This window comes from Neofelis nebulosa, chromosome 5 (genome assembly GCF_028018385.1).
Source record: "Neofelis nebulosa isolate mNeoNeb1 chromosome 5, mNeoNeb1.pri, whole genome shotgun sequence".
NCBI lineage: Eukaryota > Metazoa > Chordata > Mammalia > Carnivora > Felidae > Neofelis > Neofelis nebulosa.
In genome coordinates, this window is record NC_080786.1 from 157,115,476 (window position 1) to 157,131,665 (window position 16,190).

The 16,190-nt window shown below is 56.3% G+C and overlaps 1 protein-coding gene across 2 annotated transcripts in view; it reads left to right on the forward strand.

The window, feature by feature from the left end:
* The window catches only part of AGPAT3 (1-acylglycerol-3-phosphate O-acyltransferase 3), an 82,675-nt gene that overhangs the window by 22,420 nt on the left and 44,065 nt on the right, over positions 1-16,190 (forward strand). The window contains exon 1 of one of the 2 annotated variants that reach the window (XM_058732162.1): positions 14,036-14,146. The exons of the other annotated variant lie outside the window; for it this stretch is intronic. The gene's annotated coding sequence lies outside the window, so the exon portion shown is untranslated. Of the gene's footprint in view, positions 1-14,035; positions 14,147-16,190 lie in introns of those variants that run through there. 2 annotated transcript variants of the gene reach the window in all.

Consider the following 16,190-nt stretch of genomic DNA (forward strand, 5'->3'; position numbering starts at 1 on the left):
CCTGTGAAGGGAGCCCCTGGCCTCCCAGCCTGCTGCCCACGGTGTCCCGCCGAGCCCGGGGGGAGGGAGCCCAGGGCCGGGTGGAGACAGCGTGGAATTAGGGGATGGTGTGGAATGGCAGCAAGGCTGGAACTCGTGGGGGAGAACACTGGGGGTGAGGGCACTGTGTAAGAGAGGGCTCTAGAGAGCTCAGGAGGGGTCCTCGTGGTCGTCGGTTGAGCACTGATCTGGGCACAGACCATCAAGGCGAGGAGAGGAGGTGCTGGAGAGGAGTGGGCAGGACCACTCCTGCGGTCCACACAGGGCGGGGAAGGAAGTTTGTGTTCTCACCAGACAGGCGGGAAGACCTCACAGTTCAAAGGGCCTGGGGTAGAGTCCGCGGAAGGTCACTGCCTCAGCCCTGCACACAGCCGGTTCAGGACTTCCTCAGCAGGGCTCGTGGCAAGCCTTGAGGGCATCAGGCTGGTTCTAAGTCAGTTAGCCGCGTCCCCGCGTAGAGATCACTGTCCTGAAGGGACTGTGGCAAGCGCAGCCTCAACGGCATCGAGCCCAGAGTCCGGCACCAGTCTGCAGGTAGGGGGAAGTTGAAACCCAGGAGAGGAGGGAAATCAGCAGCTGGAAACAGGCCCGGGCGGAACCGCATCGGTCCCGACGTAGGACTAGCAGACAAGGGGGTCACGGTGTCAGTTACAAACGCGCTCCGTGTGTTCAATGACAATGACTGTGAGCAAGGAGAAGCTGGAAGATGTTGGAAAGGACCAAACAAGTCTTCCGGAAAACGCGCTGGCTGGCGTTCCGAGCAGGTCAGACTTTTCGGAGACCAGCTTAGTGCGCGAGAGGACGAGCCTGAGAAGCACCGAGAACAGCTGGCGGAAGAGAGGGACAGACCATCGGCGGGACCGTGTCCAGTGGCATCACGAATGGAATTGAATTCCGAGAGGAGGTGTGCGCGGTGGGAGACGCTTGAAGAAAACAATGGCTAGAATTTTTCCAAGTCTGACGAAAACTCACTTCTGGCTCCACAAACCCCGAGCAGAAGAAACGCGAAGAAAACCACTCCAGGGCACATCGTAACCAAATTTCTGCAAATTTTAAAAGCAGAAAACCTTAAAAGCAGCCCGAGGCAAAAACCTACCATGCACAGAGGAGCAAAGATGAAATTAAGGCTCACATCTCCGGAGAGGCTGTGCGTGCCCGGTGGTGGGGGAACACCTTCCGAACTGAAGGAGATCTTTGACTGCAGTTGTGTGGACGGCAGATCATCTGTCCAAAGTGAAGGCCGAATAAACTTTGCGGAATTCAAGAGCTGAGAGAACTGACCCCTGCCCACCTTCCCCCAGGAGCCTTGGAGGAGCCCCCTCAGGGAGGAGGAAGGTGGCACGAGGGAGGGATGTGGGTCTGAAGGAATGAGAAGCAGCCGAAATGCAGGTAACTGTAAAAAAAAAAAAAGACTGTGTCCCCTTGTGTTAAACAAGCCCTTTGATCAGGGGTGGCTGGGTGACTCAGTTCAGCATCTGACTTCGGCTCAGGTCATGGTTTGTGAGTTCGAGCCCCACGCCGGGCTCTGTGCTGGTGGCTCGGAGCCTGGAGCCTGCTTCGGATTCTGTGTGTGTGTGTGTGTGTGTGTGTGTGTGTGTGTGTCTCTCTCTCTCTCTCTCTCTCTCTGATCTGTCCCCTGCTCACGCTCTGTATGTGTCTCTCTCAAAAATAAATACACATTAAAAAAAAAAAGCCCTTTGACTGAAGATTTACTGTTTAAAGTGAAAATGGTAACGATGTCTTGTAGAGTTGGTGATGTAATTAGATGTGAAAGGTCTGCAACAATGTAGCATAAAGTGTAGGAGAAGCGAATGGAAACTCTTGTAAAGTTGTTAAAATACACACCAAGTGTTAAAATGTTGGAAGGTGGGCAGCGGTGTAGTAAAGATATGTTGTAAACCCTACCGGGCAGCCACTAAAAACAGCAACGAGGTACACCTGACAAGCCGGAGGAAGAAGAAAATGGAATCATCTGAAAACTCCTGAGTCCGGATGAAGACAGAAGAAAGGACAAAATGAAGCCAAGAAACTCAGGACAATAGAGGATGGAGGTAAACCCAACGATAGGGACAAGCCCGTCGAATGTGGACGGCTTGAAGACTAGATAAGAGACGTTTTGTCGGAAGTTGCCAGACCAGATGAAGCAGAGTAAAGTGCCATTCGCAGTAAATATAAAGCGTAGACAGGTTCAAGGAAAAGGTTGGAAAAAGAGGTACCGTGCAGATGTGAACCTGAAATGTCTGAGTCGGTAAGTTCGATTTCAGGACCAGAAGTGTTTCCCAGAATAAGAACGATGTGTCGCAGCGGTAAAAGGGGTCAGCTCGTCAAGAACACATAACGTATTGAATGGGTGTGCCCTTGATAACCGCCTCCAGGTTCAAGTAGCAAACTGTGATGTCTTCGAAGGGACACACGGATCTGCAGTTTCGGTTGGAGACGCCGTACTCCTGTGCCAGCAACCGGTGGACAAGTAGATGTGAAATGAGTGCAGACGCAGAAGGCGTGGACAGTGCCGTCAGGCAGCGTGACTCACCTGGTGCTCATGGACCAGTGCCCCGCCCAGCAGCAGGACAGGTGCCCTTCTCAGGTGCGCGTGGGACACTCACCAAGCCCACATTCTGGATGATAAAACCAGTCTCCGTGGGGCGCCTGGGTGGCGCAGTCGGTTAAGCGTCCGACTTCAGCCAGGTCACGATCTCGCGGTCCGTGAGTTCGAGCCCCGCGTCAGGCTCTGGGCTGATGGCTCGGAGCCTGGAGCCTGTTTCAGATTCTGTGTCTCCCTCTCTCTCTGCCCCTGCCCCGTTCATGCTTTGTCTCTCTCTGTCCCAAAAATAAATAAAAAACGTTGAAAAAAATTAAAAAAAAAAAAAAAAACCAGTCTCCGTAAATGGAGAAGGAGTCAGCCATACAAAGCATTTTCTCTGACCAGAGACCTAACTAGGAATCAGTCATTGAAAGCTATCTGGAAAATCCCCAAATATTTGGAAACAAAATTACCCTTCTCAGTAGCCCCTGGTTCCAAGAGGAAGGTAGACGACATTTTGAAATTAGTGAAAGCTGACGTATAACGTGTCACGGTTTGTGGAATGCAGGGACAACGGTGCTTAGGGAAAGATTTGTAAGCATTAAATGAGAGCATAAAAACTGTTCTCAAATCAATGATTTAAGCTTCAGCCTTAAAAAGCGAGCAAAGGAAATAAATAACAGAGCAGAAATCAATGAAATAGAAAACAATAGAAAAAAACTCCCCAAAAGTTGGTTCTTTGAAAGGATCGTTATAATTGATAAACCCCTCGTGAGACTGATCAGAAAAGAGAAAGAGGGAAGAACGACCAAAATCAGAAATGAGAGATGAGAATTCACTACATGTCCTAGAGGTGTTAGAATGATGACAAGGGAATATTATGAAAAACTTTATGCTGGAAAGTTTAGAACACGGATGAAATGAACAAGTTCCTGGAAAGATGCAAATCACTAAAACTTACGGAAGTCAAAATAGCCCAAATAATCCTGTATCTATTGGAAAACCGAATTTATTTATTTACTTATTATTTTTAGAGAGAGTGTGAGCCAGGGAGGGGCAGAGGGAGAGAAAGAATCCCAAGCAGTCTCCATGCTCAGTGTGGAGCCACACACAGGACTCGATCCCATGACCCTGGGATCATGACCTGAGCCGACATCAAGAGTCGGACACTCAACCGACTGAGCCACCGGGTGCCCCTGAAAAATGAACTTCCACATAAACACTTTTCAACGGAGAAAACCCTTGGTCCAGGGGACTACGTTGATGAACTCTATCGGACATCTAAGGAAGAAATAATCCGAATTCTACGCAAGGTCCTCTTGTCATTGGAAGAGGAGTAAATATTTCTCATCCCATTTCATGACGCCAGCGTTACCCTCATACCAAACCAGACAAGGACTGCGGACCAGTGTCCCTCATGAGCAAAATCCTTCATGAATTCGGAAATTTTAGCAAATCAAATCCAACAGTTTGTAAATAGGACGCTGTATCACAACCAAGGGGATTTACCCCAGGAATGCAAGGTTGGTGTAACATTTGAAATCAATCACTGTCATTCACTATATTACCAGACAAAAAGGAAAACCATATAACTATCCTAATAGTGCAAAAAAAGAGCATTTGACAAACTTTAAAACGCGTTTATGCTAAAAAAAACCCACCAAGTCTCAGCAGTCTAGAAGTGGGCGTCCTCAGACCATCCATGAAAACCGATAGCCAGCACCATACTTAACGGTGGAAGACGGAGGGCTTTCCTCCTGAGATTGGGAACAAGGTCTCTCTGACCACTTCTGCTCAGCACTATACTAGAAAAGGCAAGAAATAAAGGACGTACAGAATGGAAAAGAAGTAAAGTTGTCTTTATTCACAGGTGGCATAATGGTTTCTGTGGAAAATCCTAAGAGAGCTACAAAACAGCCACTAGAATAAATCGGTGGGTTTCGTGAATTTATGGGAGGTGAGGGTCACTCTAACAAAATTAATTTTATTTCTCTATACCGTATAGCACTGAACAATTAAAAGCTCTGATAAAACAACATGTACAAGAGCTTCAAAAATATGAAATTCTTAGAGATAAATACAAGCAAAAAATGTGCTGAGAAATTTAAAAACTAAAATGGGCCAGAAGACCCAATGTTATTGAAATGTTAATTCTACCAAAATTGATCTACAGATTCAGTGCAGTTACAATCAAAATCCTGGGAAGGGTTTTTTTTTAGAAACTTATAAGTTTATTCTAAAATTTACTTGGAATTCCAATGCCCTTAGAACAGCCACAATAATTAAAAAAAAAACCTTTTAATGTTTATTTCTTTTGGAGAGATAGAGAAATGGAGCACGAGCGGGGGAGGGGCGGAGGTGGGGTGGGGGGGTGTGGACACAGAATCCGAAGCAGGTTCCAGGCTCCGAGCTGTCAGCGCAGAGCCCATCGCGGGGCTGGAACTCACAGACTGTGAGATCATGACCTGAGCCGAAGTCGGACGCTCAATCGATTGAGCCACCCAGGCGCCCCAAGCCACAATAATTTTGAAGAGACAAAGAAAAGCCCACCTGGTTTTAAGACTTTCTCCATTGCTGTAGCAACAGAGACATTGTGGAACTGGGAAAAAAGGTATACGTGAAGATCTGTGAGAAAGAATAGATTCCAGAAATAACCCCCCACACTTATAGTCCGTTGATTTTCCACAAAAGTGCTCATGTAATTCAATGGGGGAAATAATAGTATTTTCAACAAATGGTGTCAGGACTTTGGACCCCCGCATGCAAAAACAATGAACCTTTGCCCTCCTTCATCGCCTATTAAAAAATTAACTCAAAATGGATCACAGACCTAAGTGTGAAAGGTGAAACTGTTAAGATTTACAGAAGAAAAAGTGTGGGACATTCATGCGGTGGAATGCTATTCAGCCTCAAAAACGAAGTTCTGACCCACGCCACAGCGTGGATGTACCTTGAGGACATCACGCTCAGGGAACTAACCCAGAGACGGAAGGACAGATCCCGTAACGCGTCCGCTACGTGGGGTCCCGGGGGGGGGCAGTCAGGCGCATAGAGAAGGCAGGATGGGGGGTGCCAGGGCTGGGGCGGGGCTGGGGAGTCGGTGTTTCGTGGGGACAGAGTTCCTGTTCCGGAAGATGAAGGGTCCCGGGGACGGAGGGCGGGGACGGCTGCACAACTTAGCACCACGGAGGTCAGTGGTGCCCACTTAAAATGGTTAAGGTGGTAACTTTTTGTTTGTGTGACCACCGTTTAAAACAAGCAAAAACAAGGGCCACACTTAGCCAGTGAGCCTGGGCTTTCGCTTTGTGGCTGCCGGGCTGACGGGGTGCGGGTGAGGGGACTGCCCTGGAGAGGAGCCCAGCGCCCGCCGGGTCGGCGGGGGGCCGTGAGCGGGCTCCGAGCACACCGGTCGATGCGGAACCTGTGCGTCCAGAGGGGCCAGAGGCTGGCGGCCGTTCTCCACCTCCCGGGGTCAGCACCCCTCCCCCATCAGCTGTCCCTGAGTCTGTAGGGGACAGGGACGTTGCTTTGGTCTTTCCTAGGTGTGACCTCTGGGTCCCTCCGGGTCTGTTCATTAATGAGCCATCTGTTGGGCCTCCTTGCCCGGCAGCAGGGAGGGAGGACGGCACATGGAAGGGCCCCGGGGTAGGCTGTGTCCACGGGTAGGCTGCCTCCCTGGGTAGGCTGTGTCCCCAGCCCTCGGCTCTCTGGGGCGGCTCCTTTTGATTGGGAGCTCGGCTCGCGCTCTGGCCAGTGCGTGGGTTTCCAGCCCCGCAGAAGAACAGCGCACCTGTGTCTCTCACGTTTAGACCCTCAACTTGGAGACCCTGAGGACAGCTGCCCCGCTGGCTCTGTCGACCTTGTCCCTTTTGGTGACTCAGGAGATGGAGGCCCGGGTGTGCGCGTGCGTGCATGGGTGTGCATGCGTGTGCACGTGTGTGTGTGTGTGTGTGTGGTTATTTCTGTTTCCCCGAACAGCCCTGGAGCGGGCCCGCCCCAGCCGTCTGGACATGCCGCTTGCTGGCTGCTGTGGGAGCCCAGCCACGAGTGCCACGGTTGGTGGTCCAGCCTCGACGACACCGAAGGAACCACGTGGGGCACGGTCAGGCCTCACTGCGTGGTCGATTAATTTTCTTAAGGAGGCATGTACTTTATGGTTTTCCAAAAGGGCATTTATTATACTCAGTCCCTGTTTGTCCAAAATCCAAACGATGAAGTTCTGGTAACATGCCTTCCCTTCTGCTCTTTCCTGGGAGGGATGAGCTGAGCTGAGGAGCAGCCGAACTGAAGACGCCGTGCGGTCCAGGAGCTTCCATGGGTGCAGCTGTGGGCGTCACCCAGGGGAGCTGCATCTGGGTTTCGCTAGCACACCTGGAGTCCAGGAGTCCTTGTCAGGACACAGACCGGAGGCCCCCCAGCTTAGACGCCCAGGGGTGGACATGTGACCTGGAGGTCAGCGTGCACGTTTGCCGTGAAGAGAGCCTGTGTTTGTGTCGGGTGGTCTCCCCCTGCGCCACCCCCCCGTGCCCCCCAGGAATCCCAGGGATAACCGGCAGCTTTGGTGGAGGGCACTCGTCCATCCGGGCCTGAGGACAGAGCTGGTGCCACAGGGTGGCCTCCAGTGACCCTGGCCTCTCTCCCGTCCCCGTGTCCAACTCCCAGTGGTCGGGGACCTTCCTTTCGGGTTCCTTTCTGCGTCTGCACGCACTCTTGGGGTGATTGAGTGACAGGTTCCTTTTACATCAGTGGAGCCACGACCAGACGGCACCCCCCGCCCCCCCCCCCCCCCCCCCCGCCTTCTCTGCGCCTGGGAGACGGCAGTCCTGGCGGGTGCTTTCTGCACAGATGAGTCCAGCCGCCACGGGAAGGCAGCTTAACCTCCCAAGCGGTGATTTCAAGTGTGCCGACGGCTACCACGGGGTGAAAACAAACCACTTTTAGGGTATGAGCGGGGTTGATGGAGACCCACGCCAGCCCCAGACGTTCTGCACTTGGCGTCACGGCTTGCGTAAAATAACGTTGTCGCTGAAATACGCCGGCCCAGCCGCACCTCTTCAGTTTTCAGACTTCAGCCCCTTCGTGGACTGTCTCCTTGGAGTGGAGTCTTTCATTATGAGGGCTGATTTGCTAAGTGGTGATAGAAATGTGATGTGCATGCTGACCGCTGCTCCGAGCGGCTCAGCTCCAGCATTCTGAATCCCCAAAAGGTCGTTTGCTTTTCTTCGCTCTTTATTGATTTATTGCCGCACTCGTGGTCTCCACTGTGAAACCGTCGCAAGCTGCCGTCTGCGCAAGAAAATCAGACCGGGCTGAAGCCCAGCGGGGGGCGCGGCGTTTTCCTTTGCTTTGATTATCGTCTGGCGGTGGCTGTACTTCTCTCAGGCCTGGGACCCCCTCTCCCTCATGGGCGCTCCGGCCGGCAGGGCTGGACCCAGCGTGCGGCCCGTGCGTGGCAGCGGGAGCCCTTTGATCTGTGAAGCGTATTGCACTGTGCACACGGCAGGCCTGCGTCCCCGATGACGGTCTGTTTCCGGGGGAGAGGGGCCAAGGGTCACTAGCCCTCAGCAAGACCTCTCCCGGAAAGATGGACTTTGGGGAGGTCGCAGATGGAAATCACCTTGATCTCCCTCATTTCTGGGGACGGGGACCACGAGAAACAATGAGGGCTGGCAGGAAGAAAGGGGGGGAGGGCGGCAAATCGGAAGCATTGTGTTTTTAGGACTGTGATAGCGGAGACAGCCCCCGGGTCGGGTTTATAACCAGGTGTCAGCCAGACCGAGATTAACTCAGCATTCACAAACAAAACAACCATCAGGGGCGCGGTACATCTGCGTATCTGTGCATGTACGCATGTGTGTATGTGTGTGTGTGTATGCACACGTATGTGTATATGTTCACGTACACACACACGCACACACAGCGTACCCCTTTGAAGGGGTGGGAAAGGTACAGCAAAAGCAAACACAGCACAGGCGATGTGCTCCAGCGACGGCCACCCACAGAGCTAATCAGCATCAACATCGAAATAAAGCAGACTTGACTTCACCCTCTCAAAAGACGTCCAAGTACCTGATGGACACACGCAAGTGGGTATGCAACTTAGTCATCGGAGGACGGAAGATGAACCCCACCGGTGTGGTGTCCGTGCAGTGCCGGGCTTGACAAGGGGGTGCAGCCGTGCAGTGCTCGCCCATCGCGGTATGTGAGGTGCGCCCCAGAGAGAGTGGAGGGCGCCTCAGACCTGCCGTGGCCCATGTGTACTGTGAACCTATCCAAGGCCCTAACGTGGGGAGGTGACTTCCTAGGGCAAGGGAGGTGGAAGACCAGCGTGCCTGCGCTCTAGGTCAGTGGGCTCCAGGTACGTGGGCTCCAGGTGTGCGAGGCTCCAGGTGTGCGAGGCTCCAGGTGCAGGGGCTCCAGCCGCGGTTCCCTCCGCTGGGTGAGGAGGAATTCTCTCTACCCTGAAGGTGATATGAGGGGGCCAAGCAAAGGGCTCAGACTTTGGCCACGTTGTGTCTAGAGGAGGCAGATAGCAGGCAAGCTCTGCTCTTTTCCTGAAAAAACCAGATCTTATCAGCGTCCAGGGTAATGAGTTAGACTGTTGTTACCACCACAGAGGCCAAAGGTTGGAGCCTAATGAGCAAGCAACGTCGCTTTTCCTTTAGCCTCTAAATTCTAATTGTGAAAGTAGTACGTGCTTGGAAAAGACGAACACAGAACGAAATCATTCTTTACTCCACCCCAGGTCCCACTCTTTTCCCTGGCTCGTGGCTGACCCTTCCGCCACCTGTAACCGTTCTCGCAAAAACACGCACACGCGGTTTCCGCAGACAGGTTTACACGTAAACCAATGGAAGTCTTACCCTACACAGCTGCACTTTGTTTAGAAAACTTGCTTTTTATGTGCGTTCCGGGCGTGTGTGCATATACATACGTGCGCACGCGCCCACGTGTTGTAGAAAACGTCTGTGTGATGGTTTCAGAGCACGGTGACCCCGTTATCAGCTTATTAGGACCAGAGGGTGCTTTTGAGCCTTGAAGTGTGTGTGTGTGTGTGTGTGTGTGTGTGTGTGTGTGTGTGTGTGTGTGTGGCTCAGAAGGCGTGGCAGACCTGGTGTACCGAGGGGCCGGCTGGGGGTCAGGTGACCGCAGCGGAGACAGAGTCCGCGAAGGGTGACGACGGGCCTCGGCGCTCCACAGTGTCTGAGCCCCGCGTGGCCCCTCGCCTGGCGCCCTGGAGAGTGGACTTTGTCCCCTCCTGCCGTGAGCGGGCTTCCCATTTCTGTCCGTGGCTGGTGCCGTTTGTGAGTCGGCAGAGATGGGCAGGCAGGCTGTAGATGGACAGAGACTCTGCTGAGCAGTGCCTGTTTTCTGGAACATTCCACACCTCGTTCCTCCTGTTGAAACGCACAGAAGGGAAGGTGTGCAGGTTCACGTGCATTTGTTGACTGGGTCGCAGCGTTTGTTCGCTGAGCTGCCTCCCTTCCAGTGCAGCAGACGCGGAAACGGGGCTGTCGGCCACGAGGCCACCGTGTCGGGACACCTGGCCTGCTGGGCCACCCCTGTCCCTTAGTGAATAGAACTAAACACTGAGAGCACCTCGTGAGCTGCTGTGGGAGGGAGCAGCAACTGTTTGGCTTTACCCCAAGGGCTTCTGGTTGAGACAGAAGGAATGAGGCCGGGGCTGCCGGGAGGAGCGGAGGCTGTGGCCTCGAAACGGCCTGGCTCCCAGCATCGCCCGAGGGTGTCTCCCACTCACCTCCACATGAATCCTCGGACGCGGCGGGATGGAGGCGGGTGGCCGGGCTCACCTCTCCAGCCCCAGATGCTGAAGCGCGTCCCAGCGAGCAGATGGCATGCACGTGAGGCCGCCCCTCGTCTCGAGCGTGCTTTGCTGTCCTCCTGGGCCCTCGGGAAGGAAGGTGGACAGCCCTCAGGGAGGCGCGTGGGCCGCGGAGCAGAGCCGGGGAGGAGGGGAGACGTTGCACCTCCGGCAGCGGCCCCGGGGCCTTGTCGGCTCGTCCGGTCGACGCTCCTGTCATCTTGGACAACGGAAGCCACTTCCCTCTTTCTGGGTACGGCCCTTGTTGTTTACTGGTGTGAAGAGGCAGCTGAGGTGAGTCCTCTGGGGGTCGGAGCCTCGATGGCGGGTGTCCTTAAGCAACGGCGAGCGCTGCTGACCTTCATCACCTGCTTCTCCTGAACCTCATGCAATTATCACGTGGTTTTCTTCCTTGACCTCTATTGTCAACTGTTAGATCAACTGATTTTCCATAGTAAACCGTTCCTGAGTCCTGGTATTCACAAATTTGGTCAAGATGTTTTTCTGTGTGCTTTTGTGACGCCACGGCAGGAACTGCTTTGCTGACGTGTATCTAGGGAGCACCCCACCTGTGTTCATGCGCTCAGCCTGTTGGGTGACGGCATTTTGCCTCGTTCCTGGTTGGCTGGAACATCTCTAAGTGTTTCTCCATGGACCACAGTGCTGGGTTGGGGGCTGAGACATGATCACCTTGCAGGGAAGCATATAATGGGTATGTAGGATTTTTTAAAAACGTATTTTGAGAGAGAGAGAGACAAAGTGTGAGTGGGGGAGGGGCAGAGAGGGAGAGGGAGACCCAGAATCGGAAGCAGGCTCCAGGCCCTGAGCTGTCAGCACAGAGCCTGACATGGGGCTCGAACCCACGAACCGCGAGTTCATGACCTGAGCTGAAGTTGGACTCTCAACCGGCTGAGCCACCCAGGCACCCCTGTATGTAGGATATTTTATTTATTTATTTTTTCAACGTTTTTTTTTTTTTTTTTTTTTTTATTTATTTTTGGGACAGAGAGAGACAGAGCATGAACGGGGGAGGGGCAGAGAGAGAGGGAGACACAGAATCGGAAACAGGCTCCAGGCTCCGAGCCATCAGCCCAGAGCCTGACATGGGGCTCGAACTCACGGACCGCGAGATCGTGACCTGGCTGAAGTCGGACGCTTAACCGACTGCGCCACCCAGGCGCCCCTGTAGGATATTTTAAATTGACTCATACTTTATTGGGTATTTTTGTCAGCAGTGAGGTTGAATTTTGTTAAATTACCCCCCCCCCCCCGGCATTCTTGTTAAGGACCTATAAAGAATTTTATGAATAGATTTCGTAAGATCAAACCACCCTTGCATTCATGGAACAAATCCCACTGGGTCATGACATATTTTTAATGTGCTAGAGTTGGTTTGCTGATAGTTTTTCCCAAATTCTGTATTCACAGTCAGGCTTGCCGTGGTTTGAGAGGGTGCATGTGCGCATGTGTGACCGCGTGTGTCGTGCGTGTAGGAGGTGTGCGTGCTGCACGGTGCACGCATGCGTGTGCAGACGGAACCGGGACGGGCCTCTCTGGGCTCTGCAGGGAAGTCAAAGGGGCGGGTCTGCGGGTGCGGGGGCCTTTAGGCCCCAGCGGGCGTGCCGCCCCCAGGCCGCCCGGCACAGCACCCTAGAGAGGTTCTAGAGAGCCGGCCAGGGGCACGTCCGGTGGCGGGAAGATGGGTTGCAGAGGGAGATGGGGAGGAGCAGGTGCGGGAGGCCGAGGGCGAAGGGCCCAGTGGGCGGCTGGGCAGCGTGGGAGCCTGGCGGAGACTCGGCCACGATCCCCGGGGGTGACGGTGGGCGGCCCCACTGGTGTGCCCGGATTCACTTGTCCCTGCGGCGCTGTCAGGGTGAAGGGGGCGTTCAGGCTCAACCCTTCCCCTGGCGCAGCGAGGACAGCCTCACGCCGGGGCTGGGCGCGTGGTGGGAGGCGCAGACAACAGGCACGTGCACCCTCGAGCTGGGGCCAGTCAGGGGCCGGGTGACGTGCGGCTGAAGGCAGGAGGCTGGGCCGGAGCCCCCTTTTCTGTGCACAGACGGACGCGTGCGGTGGCCCCCGCTGAGAGCTGTCAGCAGGGCCGTGCAAGGGTCCCGAGCTCCAGGGAGGCGTCCGGGAGGAGCCAGACGGGCTGTGACGCCGACCTCTTGTGTGTCCTAGATGTGACGTGTACATGCCGCTCGCATGCCCGCAGACACAAGTACACACGGCCGCATACGCGTCACAGAGCGCACTATACACAACACCCAGAGCTTGAACAGAGATCTGAAACCATTCGGCGGAGGTTTCCTCTCAGTGGCGGCTGCATGGGCGTGTGAGACGTTGCATTTCCGCGTCTGACTTTCCGGAATGGAAAACATGTGCGCGTGCCGCTAGAGGGGAGCTTCACTGAGGGCTCCGGTCCTGGGGGCGGAGCCCTCTGCGTGGTCGAGGGGCTGCTGGGGGTTCTGGCCCAGAGCAAGCCCGGCGCCCGGTGCCCGGTGCCAGCGGGCCTTGGGTGCGGTGGCTTCTCGCACGACCAGCAGGGGGTTGCTGGGGGGCCGTGTGTGGAGGAGCCTGTCCCTTGTCGGCGTGACCTGGGCCCCAGGGCACCCTGAGGGTGGGGGGAGCCTCTGCCTGCGTGCCTATGCGTTCCCGAGGGAGCCACCTCCTGGCGGTGTTACCTGGTGGGAGAGGAGGGGGCAGGGGAGCAGGGGTGCATTGGAGGAGGGAAGGGGTCCACTGTCCCTGGGGGCCGTGCTGGGCACAGCCTCCTTGGCTGTCTGTGGACAGGAGCTCAGACCTAGGATCTGTTCCAGTGTGGGCCTCGTCCTTCTGGAAAGGACCTGGGGTTCTGAGCGTCTCCATGTTCACGAAAGGGGGGATTCCCACACAGCTCAGGGTCGTCCTCACCGATGATGCAGCACGCGTGTGCGGTCTGTTAGGCACACGTTCAGTCCGCGTGCAAGTGTGGTAACAGATCCGCGCAGGTCAGCTTTTCCCCCGTTAATAGCGAGCCCGGGGCCAGGCAGGCTCCCTCTGACCTCACTCGCAGGCTGCAGCCTCTGTGCTGCTGGTCTCCCGGGGGCTGCTTCCTCCTGGCCATTTCATGTGCATTCCGGCAGGAAGGAGCAGAAGGGCACACCTGGGCCCTTACTGCCTTTTGAAAGCTCTCCCCAGGCTCCACCTAGCGGCCTCCCTGTCCCCTGTCCCAGGCGACTGGGACCTTCCCTCCTTGGCCGCTGGTGACCTGCCTGGGCCGTCCTGTTGGTACAGAGGCGGGGGACAGTGGATGGGGGAGGGGCAGCCCACTCCTTCCCACCTCTTGCCTCGTGGTCAGTATTCCAGAACCTTTGACCCGGTTTGATAGGAAGGGGCGTCCCGGCCCTTCCCTCCTCGCCGTGCTCCGCACCCAGTTCCGGTTTTCAGCGTGGGGGGTGCTTCTCAGGTCCCGGCTTTCAGTGTCTCTGAAAATAAGAAAAAGGAGAAGGGCACAGCCACCGTCTGGAGCAGGACTGTTCCCCGATTGGTGCAGGTCCGGCTGGACGTGGGCAGCGACAGCCCCGGGCCACCCTGCTGGCTGTGTCTGCCTTCCTGGTTACAGAGTGTAGGTCATGGGTGAAAAGGACATCCCTGGAGACCCCGCCTCCCGGAGGCTCCTGATGGGGAGGGGCTGCAGGCAGGATAAAAGCCGTTGGCTCCGTGCACACCCGCCGCTTTCCAGGGACTGCTCTGCACGTCCGCCAGCCCGCAGGTCACAGGTAAGGGCGCGGCGCCCTGCTCTCTGGTTGGAAGGAGGTGCCGCGGCTGCCGGGGACCAGCCGGTGTTTGGGCTGCACCTCAGACCCCTCCATCTCCGCGTCTGCACCCCGCGGGCTCCCCGAAGAGCGGGGCGGGGCGTGGTTATTTCCCCGGGGAGCCCCCGCCTTGGCCCTTCCTGCAGGAGAGCTGGCCGCCAAGTTCTGACCCTGAGCTGCAGGGGAGGGCAGACAGATGTTCTGATGCGACCTGTCGTCCGGCCCCCGCCGGTGCCTGAGACTCGACGCTGGGATCGGTCAGGCCGCGAGGCGGGGGGATCTCTGAGCCGGTGCTGTCTCCCCGGTGAGGGTGGCCAGAGGCTCTTATCTGCCACAGGTGTCGCTGGAGTAACAAACAGCAGAGCGCGATGGTCCAATGTCCGATGCCGCGGCTCGCACGTGGCCGCTGAGCCCGCAGAGCCAGGGGCTGAACTGAGAGGCGCTGCGAGCCGGCACACGGACTCCGGAGGCCGGCAGGGCAGGGGCGATATTGCGGGTGGAGAGGGGGGTGTTTTGGCCGCATTGGGTTAAGTCACACCATTACGTTAACTTCACCTTCTCCTGTCACTTTTTTCAGTGTTTGTTTTTGAGAGAGAGAAGGAGGGCGAGCAGGGTAGGGGCAGAGAGAAAGGGGGACACGGCATCCTAAGGGCTCGGAGCTGTCAGCACAGAGCCTGACGCGGGGCCCAAACTCCTGAACCACGAGATCACGACCTGAGCTGAAGTCGGACGTGTAACCGACTGAGCCACCCAGGTGCCCCTGTCCTGTCACTTTCTAACGCAGCTCCGAGAGCGTTTAAACAACCTGCACAGCTCACTGTTGCCCCCGGGGCGCCGAGGAGGGTGACCTGTAAACTTGGCCCGAATTGCACTGCCTCTTTGCTCTGATCGCCAGCGGTTGTGAAATCTGGAGAATTCTTAAGTAACATGCTCACCGAGAGACGAGGGGGTAATTAACTGTCACTTTTGCTTTCGTCAGCCAAGCAGGCTGCTGCCTTAACCGACAGGCTTGCACACACACGGCCGGAGCCAGTGGCTCCGGGGGGGGGGAGGGGCGGGCGCTGGAGCTCGGGGCAGGACCCGAGGTAGCATCTTGTTTGGGATGCCTGTGGGTGGGCTCCGGTCTGGCCGAGAGCAGACACCCACACAGGGAGTGTGTGTGCGCGGGGACCCACGTGGGCCGGAAGGTCTCATTTGTGGAGAAGAGCGGTCGTGGTCCTCCTGGGGTCAGTTTCTGGGAGCCGAAGTCCGTCGGAAGCAGGGGCGGGTGGTGCAGAGGCAGAGCCGGTATCTGGCCAGGGGCCCCGGGTGGTGCGGGGTGGGGGCTGGACGGCCCGGCCAGGGGTCTGGGGCTCTGACGCCGGCCTCACCCTCACCAGGCCTCGCCCCAGGCGTAGGAGGCAGGAAGTGAAAACATTTGCTCACGAATTAAGTTGCCTGCCCCCTTACATCGATCTGTTTATTTTGCTACCAGACGTCGATTACCATCGCTGCCGCCTGGGGTGGGAAGGGGGTGCGGGGACTGTAGGATGCGGGCCGCCGTGCTGGTCCAGAACTGGCTGTGGCCAGTGGGCCGCACGAGCTCCCACGACAGCACGTGGGAGACCAGGCGTGGGCCCAGTAGAGCAGGGGCCTGGGGGTGCTGGGGTCGGCCCTGGCGGTCAGCGCGCGCCTGCCCTGGGGCCCCCTCGCTGGAGGGGGTCGCTGGCCCCGGGCTGTCGTCTGCGTCACCCATGGCACGCACAGCCAGGGGCACGGCATCGGTGACCCCAGCTCTGGCTTCTTCACGGAGAGCGAGCGTTCACGCTCCCTGGGACTCGGCGTGCTTGTTCTCTCCCTTCTCACGTGTTCCTTCCCTTATGTGACGTGACCACCGGCCCCTTGTCTTTACAAGTGTTGGCGGAGGACTCAGCCCGACGCTAACAGGAATGACGGCCTCTCCTTCCCTGTTTTGCACAGATATCTGCGTAGCTCTGCACGGTTTAGTAAGTCTGTGCAGCTACAGGGG